The sequence below is a fragment of the Silene latifolia genome, chromosome 6, assembly GCF_048544455.1.
Source record: "Silene latifolia isolate original U9 population chromosome 6, ASM4854445v1, whole genome shotgun sequence".
NCBI lineage: Eukaryota > Viridiplantae > Streptophyta > Magnoliopsida > Caryophyllales > Caryophyllaceae > Silene > Silene latifolia.
The window spans coordinates 112035285-112050844 of record NC_133531.1 but is presented as its reverse complement, the minus strand read 5'-3'; positions in this window follow the sequence as shown (position 1 = coordinate 112050844).

Genomic DNA, 15560 nt, shown 5'->3' with positions numbered 1-15560 from the left:
GCCAAAATCCCTCCTGCATCAATTAATTATATATTACTAGATGCATTATTACTGCCAAAATCCTTGCATGAAAGGACACAATATATGGAATGCGAAGGGTTATAAGATTTGAAGCAGGGATATGGCACAACTTCCTAAACAAAAATATACTTCGTATTAATTTAAGCATCAAACCCTAAACATATTAATTAAAAAAATAACTCAAACGACACATATACTAATTATAAATTCATTCCACTATCGCAATAACCAATCCATTATATCACTATCTCCACCCTAAACTCCAAACCCTAAATCTTTAAAAGCTAATAAACTCCAAACTTCCTTCAATAATGAATGATACCATTCGTTTAACATGCATTATGACCGAGTACAACAAAAGTTTCATACGGCGCTTGCAGGAAATCGAGAGGAAGAACAGGCTCTTCCTTGAGGAAGCTCGGATCTGGCTTGGTGCAGGATATAGAGCCGCAGTGAAACATGGCTTGGTGCAGGAGTTAGAGCCGCAGATAATGCAGCTATATGAGGATATTGCATCTGCGGAACGAAACCTCCAAATAGCAAAGGAGGAGAGGATGATTCTCATAGAAGAGAATGCATCCCTAAATGAACATCTAAGAAATGTATTTTTAGCAATGCATTAAGTTTATGTATATATATCAATTAATTAAGTTTATGTATATTAAATGTGGATTTGTTTTACTATCCTCTCTATCATCTTCTTTGTTTTATTTTATTTAATTTTTTTTACTAATAAACGCAGAAAAACTAAGCGAATAATTAGAGAAAGAACAATGACGGAGAAAAACACAGCAAATAAAATAATTAGACAAAGAACAATAATGACGGATATGACAAAACTTAAAACCATAAAGCGATAGATATATACCTGATAATTAGAGAAAGAAAGAGACGATGACAACAACAGTGACGGAGATGATAAAGCGACGATGAGAAAGAGACAGTGAGAAAGAGTGTGTTTGTGTTTGTGGCTGTAGCTGATCTGTGTTTGTGTGGTATATATTGTGGTATTTGCTTGAAAGCATTGACAACGGTTATTACATATAAACCCGTTATCATTAGATAATATATTAACAACGGTTTCTTTGACAACAGTTGTTAAAAAGTATTAACAACGGGTTCTAATATAACCGTTGTAATTACTTTTCACTAATTTTGAGCCAAATTATTAACAACGGTTATAATGTATTACAAAGTAAACTGTTGTTATTAGTTTTTATATTAACAACGGTTATGTAAGTTTTACCCGTTGTTAAAACTAATTACAACGGGTGACAAAATAAAACTGTTGTAATTAAGTTTAGTAAAATTGCGCAGAAAAACAATAATCCATTCAACAACATCTTTTCGTAATTTTCGTGAATAAGCGTTGTTAAAGGGCCGTTGTGGTTGCCTAGTTTTGTAGTAGTGAAAGAACATTATTTCATGCACACATTAGGCGAGTATCAAGAAACCTTAAGGCGATTAATTTATTCACTGTTTCACCAGATTTGGTAATCTAAAATGAGAATAGCCCAACACTAAAATGTGATCAATTGAAATGAATCTTCGTGTACGACAAGTCTTAAAAATTCAAAGTGACGATCCGAGCGAAAATGTCATTAACTGAATCATCGTATATGACAAGCCGGGTAAAATGAGAATCGTTGACCAGACATCAACAAATAATGAGAATTGGTGTGGGCTTATTTCAATTTGGGCCCGTTCTATCAGCATATTTATTCACTATTTTTTAGGCCTGAGTTATGTTTATCGAGTCATGTTAGTCATGCTGAGTAAAATCAGTAATCTAATGTGTAATGGTCAATATAGTTTATGGTTATTTCGTGCTTGTACATGGTTATTTGATGCACTTTCATGGTTATTTCATGCACGTAGAACGTTTTCTAATGCAAGATTAAGACAAGTATTAAGAAACCGGAGAAATGTGATCCATCACTACATCCTTCTTGGCTACCACATCCCCAACCGTCGAAGTTAATAATAAAATTACAAAATCTAAATGAAAATGCAACATTTTAAAAGTTCACTTGAGATTACTTTAATATTTGACCCTGGACACATGACTTACATATTTCATGCATGCACACTGTTATTTCATGCACGTGGAACATTTTTTAATGCATGTAGGATGTAAGAGAGATTTCCGTACGACCTTTTCGTTGTCCAATTTTGAAAATTGTCTCTCGTTTTCGTTGCCTCGTGACATGTTTCCAGAATTAGTCCACAAACATGACTTCATGTCTTACACACCTTACATATTCTAAAATCTAATATGTAATCTCAAGACTTAGTATATTACATATTCCAGAATCTAATATGTACCAAGAATCTAATATTCCAGGGTCTACTCCATTTGCACATCACTCAAAGAATCAGATCAAAAAAATGGCTCAGTGTTTCGAATGTTGGATTAGGCCATCTGCCACTCCATTTGCACATCACTCGACTCAAGTGTTTAGAAAATAACACCTAGTGATAATCCTACAAAAAAACGGGGGAGGAGGGGGGATCTTGTTACGTAAAAGTCACTGCGAGACAAAATCTAATGAAAGGAAGATTAAAATTAGGCAAAATTTAAATTAGGCATTCGAAAGTTCTTGGTATTTACCTTTCTCGTGTTTTGATTCCATTTGATGAGACGTGCAATCATATTCGTAGCATATTCATCCAAATCCTACATATAAATTTCATTTGACAACAAATATTGAAAGGCTTGAAATAAAATATACTGAATAATGTTTACAAAAGTGTGTTGAAAAATTTATACCTCGTAAGAACGCTCATCAGTCCATGATGCTTGATCACACAAATTTTCTAGCCACTTCAAGAAATAAACTCCACCAGAATACCCTTTCTTTTGTCGAGGCACTTGCACCACCTCCCACTGAAAAGTCTTGATCTCCAACAACCTTGTGTATCTCGGAGTGTCTCTTGCGATGATCTCCAAAGCAGGCAGGAGCTATACAAAAACAAGACAGTGAGTGATTGTGATGGTGGTATAAGGGTATTTAATGCACATACAAGGTTATGTCATGCATAGACAAGGTTATTTCATGCACATAAAGATTGCCAACATTATTCTTATTCGACAATGCATTTTGGAAAGTTGAAAACCATTGAGCTGCCTTCCGTATATCATATTTAAAATTGAATAAACTCGTTGAATAAGTTCTTAATTGTCAAATACTACAAAAATAGGGGGGAAAATAAACCTAAAAGCTTTAATTTCTTTCATAGATTGTTCCTGATTTACGCAATGGCTAGGTCAAGAAAATCAAACAATAATCCCAAAAAAATACAAAAAAAGCAAAATGGTAAACAAATTTTAGTAGAGGAAGAACTGATAGATGAGAGTGGTGAAGATATTCCATTGAATGATAAACCAACAGCGCGATGCCTTCTTCCTTATGATCTTGAATTGGATTTGGATGAACCGGAGGTGGTTGCGGAGGTGACCCAGGAAGAGGATGGATCATGGACGGAGGTATTGTCCCGGAAAATTAATAAGACGTTGAATAAAACGGAGATTCCATCTAACCCTAAGGTAATGCTTTAACTCTCTGAAGAGGATGTTGCTTCTGAAATTAATTACTGGAAAACTTTGGTTTTTTGCTACATTCTGGGAGCTAATCCGCCATGGAATGTAGTAGAAGGTTTTATTCGACGTGTTTGGTCCAAACTTGATATTTATAAGGTTTCGTTTATGTCTAATGGGATTTTTCTCGTGAGGTTTAAGTCGATTGAGATGCAACAAAAGGCTATAAACTCTGAACAATTGATGTTTGATAATAAACCGGTTATGGTTAATGAATGTAAACAAGAGTCTAAGTTGATTAAACATGAGTTATCTGCTATTCCTATCTGGGTCAAACTGTCAGGATTAGAACTGAAGTTTTGGGGATCTAGTGCCTTGAAAAAGATAAGTGGACTTATAGGGGAATATGTAAGATGTGATGAGGCAACTCAGCAGAAGACCTTACTTAGTTTTTCTAAGGTTCTTGTTAAGGTAAAACCTAATCAGAAGTATCCTTATGGACTTGAATATTTAGATGAGAAAGGAAAAGTGCAGAAGATTAAGGTAGAATATGATTGGCTGCCCATTAACTGTACTAGTTGTAAGGGAATGGGGCACTTAGCATCTGCTTGCAGGAAGCCAATGACAAAATCTAAACCTGCTCAAAAGATGGCTAAGCAAGTTTGGAGACCAGTAGTCAGAACTCAGGCTGTTCCTGTTCCTGCTTCTGCTCCTTCTCCACAGCCCCAACCCTCTTAACCTGTGGTACAGGAAGTGGCTACCCCAAGGGTTCCAATTACTCCAGCCATGATCTTAACCAGAATGAATTCACAAGAATATGGTACAGAGACTGGTCCAAGTAAAGCTACCTTTATGGATGCCTTTAGTGCTGCAGTTCAGAAATCAGTTCAGGTGGCTAAGGGAGGTTTAAATAGTAGAAGGATTATAGTAGAAAGAATTGTTGAGAAAGGCTCCACTTCAAGGGTGGGTAATGGATAAGTTTGGCTTTTAGAATGTTCGAGGACTGAACAGTCTAAATAAACAAAAAGAAATAAAGTGGTTTTTACATTCTAATAAAATTGGGCTGTTTGGTTTAGTGGAGACTAGGGTTAAAAGTAGTAATTGGATAAAAGTAAGAAATAATATGTGTTATAGTTGGGCTTTGTGCACTAATAATAGCTTACAGAAAGGAGGTAGAGTATGGTTGTTATGGGATCCTGCAACTTTTGAAATTGATGTGTTTGATATTACTAGTCAAACCATCCATTCTTGTGTTCAGGATAAAATCACTGGAAGGAAATTTTGGTTCACTGTTGTTTATGGCTTCAATCAGAGTTCTAGAAGAGAGAGTCTTTGGGCTAATTTAGAAGATTATAGTGGAAGATGTAGAGAGGCTTGGGCAGTTGGAGGTGATTTTAATAATGTGCTCCATTATCAGGAAAGAATTGGTTCTGATGTAACTTCAGCTGAAATCACTCCTTTTCAAAACTGTGTTACTTGATGCCAATTACAAGATATTCCTGCTATTGGATCCTACTTTACTTGGAATAATAAACAAGGGGTTGACAAAAGAGTTTATAGCAGAATTGATAGGATGTTGGTTAATACAGAGTGGATTACAAACTTCCCTGATGCTTTTGCCAATTTTCTGCCTGAGGGCCTTTATGATCACTGTCCTTGCATTGTCCAGTTTGATGCAGTGATTAGAAGAAGTAGGGTTCCATTTAAATACTACAATATATCGTCCATGAGCCCAGGGTTTGAGGAAATTGTCAAGGAAAGCTGGGGTGAGTATGTTGAGGGCACTAAAATGTTCCAGGTGGTGTCTAAATTATTGAAATTGAAAGGGCAGTTGAAAAAGCTTAATAAGAATGAGTTCAATGATATTTAAAATCATAGCTCTATTACTCATATGGCCTTGACTCATATTCAGGAAAATCATAGGGCCAATCCTATGGATCCTGAGCTTATTGATGCTGAGAGGGCCTTAGCTCAGAAGTATACTCAAATGTTGAAAGCTAAACATCTCTTTCTGCTGCAAAAATCTAAAGCAGAATGGGCTATTGATGGTGATGATAATACTACATATTTTCATGCAAGTATAAGAAGTAGACGTTGCAGATATAAGGTAATACAGATTGATGATATGAATGGTGTGTGTCAGAAATATGGTTATGGCATTAATGCAACTTTTATTGAGTATTTTACTAGTATTCTGGGGACTAGCAAGGATGTTATAGATGTTCATGATGCTACTGTTAGAAGAGGGAAGTTGATCACTACTGAGATGCACTCTGTCCTGCTTAAACCTGTGACTGCATAGGAGATTAAGCAGGCTATGTATTCTATTCTAGGGACCAAAGCAATAGGCCCGGATGGATACTCTAGCCAGTTTTTTAAAGACACCTGGGAAATTACTGGTGGGGGTGTGATTGATGTTGTAATGGATTTTTTCCAGCATGGCAAGTTATTAAAACAAGTGAACAACACAGTGCTGACATTAATCCCAAAAGTTGATAGACCTAGTTCTGTTTCTCAATTTCGTCCTATAGCTTGTTGTAACACTGTATACAAGTGTATAGCAAAGCTGTTGAGCAATAGGCTAGGTGAAATTCCGCCTCATATTATCAGTTCAAATCAGAGTGCCTTTGTCAAAGGGAGGGATATTGTTCAAAATATCCTTATCTGTCAGGATTTGGTTAAGTTATATGGTAGGAAGTCTTGTTCTCCAAGAGTAATGATTAAGGTTGATCTTCAGAAAGCTTATGATAGCATTGAGTGGGCCTTCTTAAAGAGTATGATGGTTGCTTTACAATTCCCTACAAAATTTATCCAATTGATCATGGAGTGTGTGAGTACTCCTTCCTTCTCTTTGGCTCTAAATGGCGAGTTTTTTGGTTTTTTTAAAGCTAAAAGAGGGATTAGACAGGGAGACCCACTCTCTTCTCTTTTATTCACCGTCTGTATGGAATATTTGAGCAGGGTGCTGTTAGTGATCCAGGAAAAAGAGGGTTTTATTTCATCCCCTTTTTAAACCTTTGAAGTTGTCTAATTGATATTTTGCGGATGATTTGCAGATGTTCTGCAAATGGGAGCAAAGAGTGGTAATTATGATGTTAAGGGCCTTTCAAACATTCTCTAGAGCTTCTGGACTGTGAATGAATAAGAGTAAATCTTTCATTTACTGTAATGGGGTTTCAAGAGATATTATTTCTGAGATTTTGCATATTAATGGCATGGTGGAAGGGAAACTTCCTTTTAGGTACCTTGGGATCCCTATTGCTGCTAAGAGATTATCTGCTCTTGACTACTCCATTCTGGTTGATTAGAGCAATTGGAACGAGGAAACTATCTTATGCAGGTAGACTTGTCCTCACTAAGTCTGTTCTGAGCACTTTACATTGCTATTGGGCAAGAATTTTTATTCTTCCAGCAAACATTCTTAACAAGGTGGAAGCTATTTGCAGAAGCTTTCTTTGACAAGGGAAAGAATTTGCTAACTCTCCTCCTTTGATTGCCTGGAGTATCTGCTGCAAAAGTAAAAAGAATGGAGGTCTGAGTGTTATTGATCTAAGAAGATGGAACAAAGCGGCTTTAGGAAAGTATATCTGGTGGATAAGTCATAAGAAGGACAATTTGTGGGTCAAATGGGTCCATGCCATCTACATTAAAAACTCTGATTGGATGAATTATCAACCTAAAGCTGATTCATGCTGGTCCTGGCGCAAAATCTGTAGTGTCAAGGATCATCTTAAAGCTGGTTACCAGGGTATTTGCTGGTTGCAGGCTGGTAACAATTATACCATTAAGCAAGGGTACCAATGGTTGGGTACTTCTGATTGTTCACAGGATTGGGCCAAATTTGTGTGGAATAACTTGAGTGTACCTAAACATTGTTTCATAGGGTGGTTGGTTTCACACAGGAGACTCCTTACAAAAGACAGATTACACAATATGCTCCTGTGCTCTGATAAATTGTGTGTTTTATGTGGAGTTACAGATGAAGATCATAGCCATTTATTCTTCTAATGTGATTTCAGTAGAAGATGTTTACAGCTGGTGATTCAAAATTTGGGCATTCAAATTCATGTTTCTAATTATGTTCAATGGTGGTTGCGTGCTAGAGTCAAAAGCCTGCCATGAAAGAAGATTATGGCAGCAATGATTCAAGGTCTAGTTTATAAGATTTGGGAGATGAGGAACAGATGTAAAATTGACCATGTAATTGGCAGGCCTGAGTTTATTGTCAGGCAGCTAAGAGAGGAAATCAGTACTCGAGTGCTTCGTAATTGTAATGCTATGAACAGGGACATGGTTAGACAATGGCTGAACATATAGCCTTGTCGCCTGTTCCAATGGACTGATATATAATTTACAAGTGATTTTGGTTTAATATACTTACATTTTACCCAAAAAAAACTTGTTGAATAAACTCTCAGCTAAATGTGCCGACATAACTTTCAAAAAATAAATGCCAATGCTATTCCAAGGGTAAAAGCGTATTTCATGCATGGTGAAGGTTATTTCATGGACATACAAGGGTATTTCATGCACATAAAGATCACCAACAGTATTTTCATTCGGCAATGCATTTTAGGCAGTCAAAAACTGTTGAGCAGCCTTCCGGATATAATAAGTCAGGGGCAACATGTTTTTGTTCAAAAAACTAATAAATCATACCTGTTCAACTAAAAATTTTTGTCTGACTTCAGGGCGCCTAGGCAGGCTCGAGTCGAGTATGAAGTTCATCCTTTTCCCAAAGTCAACAACACATGCAAACCAATGTGATCTCTCCACACAATAAGGAAAGAATGCCTGAAATATTACAAAGTATTCAAGTAGGATGTATCGACTTCAAATGAAAAAAAAAAGTGCATTGAAAAAAAAAAGTGCATGAAAAAAAAAGTAAGAGAATGTTTATTTACCAGTTGGGTTGTGTTTAGATTGAGGGGCAAGTAGTCAAGTAGGACGTATTGACTTCGAAACTTCTTTTTACCAACAACTCTCTGAAATTTGAGAACATTTGTCAAAATTCTTTGTAATTTCAAAAACCAAAAACAAGCATTTGACTGAATAAGGAATATGAATACCTTTATTATTGTAGGAAAATACACAACACTTGGGTTTTCGACTGTAGTACGAATACCAATAGCATCAATAACCATATCCATTACCCAATTTCATGGCAGCAAGGTCTGCAACGCACCTTGGGTTACTTGCAACCAATCGGTTTCTACAACGACCTCACTAATGATGCACATGTTGTAATTAGAAAACACGGAACAACAAAGAGTGGACAAAAACTGAAGTTTAAAAAACGTTGTATGGTCATTTAGAACTTACTCCTTATTCTTCCCATTTTTCCGAATATAATTGATCAAGTGTGCATCTGTATATGATAAATCATCGTGTGGCGCTTGATTAGTGGGAAAAGGGGAAAATAAAAGCTCCTTGATTAACGGGAAAAAGGAAAAACGGAAAAACGGAACACAAAGCTACTTAAGATTTCACATTACCGAATTTGACCGCCATTCATGTAAGCCTTTGCTGCAACCGTCACTTGAAGTTTGTAAGAGTTGTATCGCCAAGTTAGAATTTCATTTCAAACCCTCACAACAAAACGTTTAACATCAACTCTCTGACAATAACAAGAAAAGAAATCAACATCAGTGCCAAGTATTTAATGCACATACAAGGAAAGTTGAATTAAATAATACAGACTTACTCCCTTTAGACCCACCTTTGAACCCAAGCGTCCCTTAACCCTGTTGTACATCTCCATATGACTGGTGTCCAATTATTTCCCTCATTCAAATAATCACACCACATAGAAAGTCTATTGCAACCCAAGGTTGAGAACACCAATCTCCATGGCAAGGGTGTTTAATGCATCTACAAGGTTACTTCGTGCATTCAAAAGTCTATTGCAACCCAAGGTTGAGAACAGCCATGGAAAACTTACGTCAGTTGTCTCTGTGATAACTAGACGGCAAGGGCATTTACGATCTCAGAATTTGTTTCCCTCATTCAAATAATAACACCACACAGAAATGACATTTGTATGAACTCGACGATCAAGAAGCAAACTCTTCATATGACTTCGTGTGAGAGTCTTGCCCGCACAGCTAAATAAAACCTTCCTATACAAGTATGATAACATAAAACCTTAGTGTTATGCAAAGAAAATATAATACATATATGCCTAATAAGATTAAAAAATATAGGAGAGTGATACGTACTCTTCATCTAAGTCCTCTGAAAATGCACAGTCTCCTACCAGTTTTTTCGACAGACTCAAGTCACGAACCATGTCCACGTTTCTGATAAAGAAAGGTGACCAGTAAACATTCGCTACCTCAACACAACTCTTAGGGAGCACCCTTCTACCAGCCACCTGCCTCTTATGTTTCCGACTCTCAATGCCATAATCTGAGGGGGCAGTTGGAGAAGAGGGCGCAATTGGCGATTCATCCAACGATACTTGATAGTAGATAACTACAAGCGATGGTTGAGATGGTTGGGATGAGATCAGAATTGGCGATATTGGCAATAAAGGACGAACTACTGGAACAGACGGCGTAGTTGTTGTGCTTACATGAGGAACACTTGAAGCAGCCTGCAACCTGGACTCAAGGAACTCTTGAGAGTTATATGGTGCATCATCACCACTAAAAAGGCTGAAAGACGGTCCTTCCAGAAGCGCCTTTTCCCTCTTTTCCTTTTCCTTTTTTTCCGTCAACAAATTTTCATGATGTGAATCAAACACCTTACCAACATGAGTGTATGCATCATTAAGGATCCCTTCTAATTCAGCAATGACAGCGGGATTGTCTAGAAATGCATCATCTGCACAACTCGTGTCAACCTCCTCCTCCACTTTACCCTCATCCTTCTTTAACTCCTCCTCCACTGTCCCCTCCTCCTTTCTCTCCTTCAATTCATTCTGATATTTCTCCTTATCCTCCTCCACTTCATCCTCCTCCATCTTCTCCTTGGTAGCACCCTCCCTTTCACATTCAGCACCTTCCCTTTCACCTTCTTCTGTACTCTGCTGTAAAAGAGAAAATCCTTCAAATAAACAATCTGCCAACTTTGACATTTGCGTGACAGCCGGGAAAGCGGGAGCCTTACACTTAAAATTTCTAACTGCTTTGGTAAAGTCACCATAAATATCTGCAAGTCAAATGGTTGTGCCCGCCAAAACCTTGATGGATTCTTTCCACTCATCAACCGGTTCAGCTTCAAGTTCAGGTTCAGGTTCAGGTTTAGGTTCAGGTTCAGGTTGAGGTTCACATTCACGTTGAGGTGCAACATAAGCAAATAAAGGTTCAATAGAGCCCTCGCCAAAGCCGCCCCCCTTATGCTTCTCCAACTTAACCCTTTCTCTAATTTTCTCATCCGTCCAATTCGCTAATAAGGGAAATGATCGACGCACCATTCTCGTCATGAAAACACATCTATCCAAGTAGATAATCTGGAAAATCGGAATCGGTCCCTTAAAATAAGTTTTAGGGTAATTAGCTATAGTCGCCTTCCACGACATGACGTTGCTGATCATATGGGACCGTGCAAATTTGCACCAATTCATGTTAGGGACATCGGAGAGATTTGAAAGGGAGCTTAATATCTGAGGGTTAGGATGATCACCTACTACCCCCATCAAGAGAACATTGACGATATAGATGAGGAAATTCCTCTTGAAATCGTCTCCACCATCCCGTTGCTCCATCATCTTATCTAAGAGAACCTTTTTCGTAATATCTGAGGTGGTAAACTAAGCCTTATACCTCTTGACAGCCTCTGTGTACTCCTTTTCCTTACAGAACATTCCACCTGCAATAATGTCAATCGGTCCCATAGGAAGTCCAGTTGCAACGTGGACATCCTCATCCGTGATAACCAGATCGCGGTTCATCAATGAACAGTTGAATGGATTAAACGTCTTGACAATCCATCTCGCCAAATGACCATTGATTTCTTCTGACTTAAGCTGTAACAAACCTCCAAACCCCATACTGTGGATGGCTTCAATTTGCTTTTCGGATGGGCCCAACTTCATGAAATTAGTGGTCAAGGAAGGACTCATCCGAGTGAGGAGAGGCTTATACTTGTCAGAACGCTTTCTTCTTTTTGTAGTTTGCGTTGGCCCATTGCTTGTTTCTGGAGCCTTCCTCTTGTTCTTGTTAGGAGGTAAATCTGTTGGGACTTCCTGGTGAACCTTGGGTTTAATACGCGGACTCCATCGCCGCGGTGAAATTTGTTCTGCCTCTGCTACTGTAGTATTTCGTTTGGGAGGATTATCTGTCAAAGTAGTTAGCATCAGTAAGGCGGCTTATTTCATGTATATACAAAGTTGTTTAATGCACATAGATAGTTATTTGATGCATATACAAGGTTGGTCCATGAATTCATAAGACTATTGCACCCTAAACCAAACAGTGATTAGCTTCAGGAAGGCAGCTTATTTCATGCATATACAAAGGGTTGTTTAATGCACGTAGAGTGTTTTTTTATGCATCTACAAGATTGCGCCATGCATTCATTAGTCAATTTCACCCCAAACCCACCGGTAATGAGAATCAGAAAGGCAGTTTATTTCATGCATATACAGGCTTGGTTAATGCACATAGATTGCTTTTTGATGCATCTACAAGTCATGCATTCTTAAGTCTATTGGACCCCAAACCCTGGTCATTATTAAGTCTATTGGACCGGGTATCCTAAACCCTTTCCCTTGCTATTGTCATTCGAATGAGAGGAAAACATAAAGACACCCTAGAGGGGCAGAGTGAACCCCTTTTGGGGAAGGGATTAAAAATAGGGGCCCGGGTATCCTAAAACGGGACGGGAAAGGGTTTAGGGTTGGATTAGGCGGACCGCTACCACGGGTCCGCCTAATCCAACCCGAAACCCTTTCCCTTGCTATTGTCATTCGAACGAGAGGAAAACCTAAAGACACCCTAGAGGGGAAGAGTGAACCCCTTTTGGGGACGGGATTAATAATAGGGGCCCCAGTATCCTAAAACGAGACGGGAAAGGGTTTAGGGTTGGATTAGGCGGACCACTACCGCGGGTCCGCCTAATCCAACCCTAAACCCTTTCCCTTGCTATTGTCATTCGAACGGGAAGAAAACCTAAAGACACTCTAGAGGGGAAGAGTGAACCCTTTTTGGGGACGAGATTGAAAATAGGGGCCCGGGTATCCTAAAACGGAACAGGAATGGGTTTAGGGTTGGATAAGGTAGACCGCTACCGCGGGTCTGCCTAATCCAACCCTAAACCCTTTCCCTTGCTATTGTCATTCGAACGGGAGGGAAACCACAAGGCATGGTTGGTTAATGCAGATGGATTGCTTTTTTATGCATATAGAAGGCTACTTGATGCATTCATAAGGGTATTGCACCCCAAACCATCACCATTAGTATTGGAACAAATGACATGGACTGGAAATCTTTTAAAGGGACAGGAAAGGGTAAACCCAAACCATTGTTGTTACCAGAAAGCATATCTGGTGTTACTTGCTCGGTAACTTTTGGTTGGATACGCAGACTTTATCGACGCGAAGGAATTTGTTCTGGTTCTGCAGCTGTAGTACTTGGTTTGGGAGGATTATTTGTCAAAGTAAGTAATGTTAACAAGGCAGCTTATTTTATGCATATACAAAATTATTTAATGCACATAGATTGTTTTTTTATGCATCTACAAGGCTGTTCCATGAATTCAAAAGTCTATTGCACTCTCTACGTTTATAATTAAACATGTAATTATGAAACAATGAAAGCTCGATGATTGACAAAATAAGGAAAAGAAACTTCATTAATACTTCCTCCGTTCAACTCCACTCTACCACTTTCAATTTTCTACACTATTCACAAATAAACATTCAATTTCAATTTTCTCTTAATACATAAGTGAAAATATATTCATGTGGGATCTTGTTTGATTCGTCTTTACGAGTACATTAAAAATATCTAACTTTTATAATTTTTGTAAATACGTAGCTAACGATATTTACCGCGTAAAACACGCGTTGGCAAACGTGATAAAGTAAAGTGGTAGAGTGGAGTTGAATGGAGGAAGTAAAACATATCATCCATACATGACAGAGTTTTACAACATCCAAAATGAAAAAAAGCCGACTACATAATTATACAAGGGTGGCTTAATACATGGAATTATACAAGAGTACTACAAAAGACTGAAAATAGGGCAACTTTAACACCTGAACGGTTAAAGGCCTAAATACACAGACATAAAATGCCAAAAAGTGGTACAAACTTGAGCAGTTGAGTTATATATCAAGGAAAAAACAGAAAATAGGGAAAGTTGCCCGAGTTGTTAACTCTGTTGAAATGGCAACTGCTATTTCACGTGTTGGAGATGGCGTAGCTAAAGCATGAAGCAACTCATTCACATGTGCGCATTCAGCATCATCAAGAGCGTTAAGGTGTTCTCTTTGAAAATAAATTTTCTCTTGTTGATGATGCATGAGCAGTTTAGCTGCCAAATCTTCAGTCATAAAGCATTTACATCTTTTATAAATTATTCTAAGACCCCTACGAATAATTCTTACACCATTGATATCATTGGTCCGTATAGAAAGGCCATATGCATGTTCAATGTGAGGTGCACTTGGGTGTATGAGGAAAAGCTTAGACCAATTCCTACAGACCAACGCCATGCTTGCCTTATCTTCGTAACAATTGACTCGGTTAAATATGTTAGTCACTAGGTCTTGATTATTGAAAACATCATCAAGTTGGGCTTGATAACAGTTGTCAGTGAGCTGAACTTTGACCAAGGGAGCAAATGACAAACTCATAGCCTCTTTTTTTTCTCTTACGTAATTCTCGGCAAAAAGTGTTTTATCTTCTACAATAATATTGACTACCCATCCCTTGCACCAATTGACCATACTTGGCTATGTATAAGTAATTGACCAGTAAGAGAATGACCTACAAGAATCACAAATTAAACTCTCGAATGAAAAAAGCAGAAATAGAAACTAGTAAGGAAAAGAGTACAAGCATTCCGTCATTTGAAATATCACATTCAGCATGCAGAAAAGCACTAAGATAAATTCAGGAAATATCACATTAAGCATGCAATACAGGTATTGCATCCAAGTTTAGAGAGAGCATTAAAATGTAGTTTTATCATTATTTTGGGGTAAGGGATGAAACACAAAAACAGACGAAGCTATGCATATTTTCTTACTCAACGTACTTTGGTCAACAACATCATTTATGCTTGAATTTGTTGGGTTTGGTGAGAAATAATCTTTCACTGATCTACCTCCTTTTATTGGTGTTTTTTTACTGGTGTTTTTTCTTTCCTTGCAACAGTCTTTCGCCTCATATCTGTGAATGCATTGACTGATGTTAACACGGGTGAAAATAGAAATTTCGGCCAATGCACAATCGAGAGCATTAAAATGTAAACAAAATATGTAGATTTTCCGAGTCAAGGGCCAAGTACTAATTAAGCATTGGCACCTTATTGACAATGGACCAACTGCTAATTTTAAAGTGACACCTTATTTGATGCAGACAAAACCTTATTTGATGCACATTGAACCCTATTTCATGCACACTGGACTTTATTTCATGCATGTGCAGAGGACGGGTATCCTAAAACCTAAGCCTAATTGGCTAAAAAAAGCTGAAAACATCAAGCAACTATGAGCTGGACTATTGTTTCAGATCCGAGCAATACAGATCATTAAAACCAAAAGATCATCACAAATCCGCAAATTCAATTATAAAAAATTACTTGAACATGCAATCAGAACAAAAATGCAGAACTCACTAAACTATAAGCAACATATAAACTATGAATTTTTATTCAGATGAGTTCAATGCATAGTCTTGACGCTTGACACAATCTGATGTTGCTGCAGAAAGACTTGAAAAATGTACAAATTTGATTCAAAATAAATTCAATGCGAATTGGTGACACAATCAGATTATCATGCTAGACACTCGGAAATTATAATCCGTAGAACCTAAACCTATAGCGAACA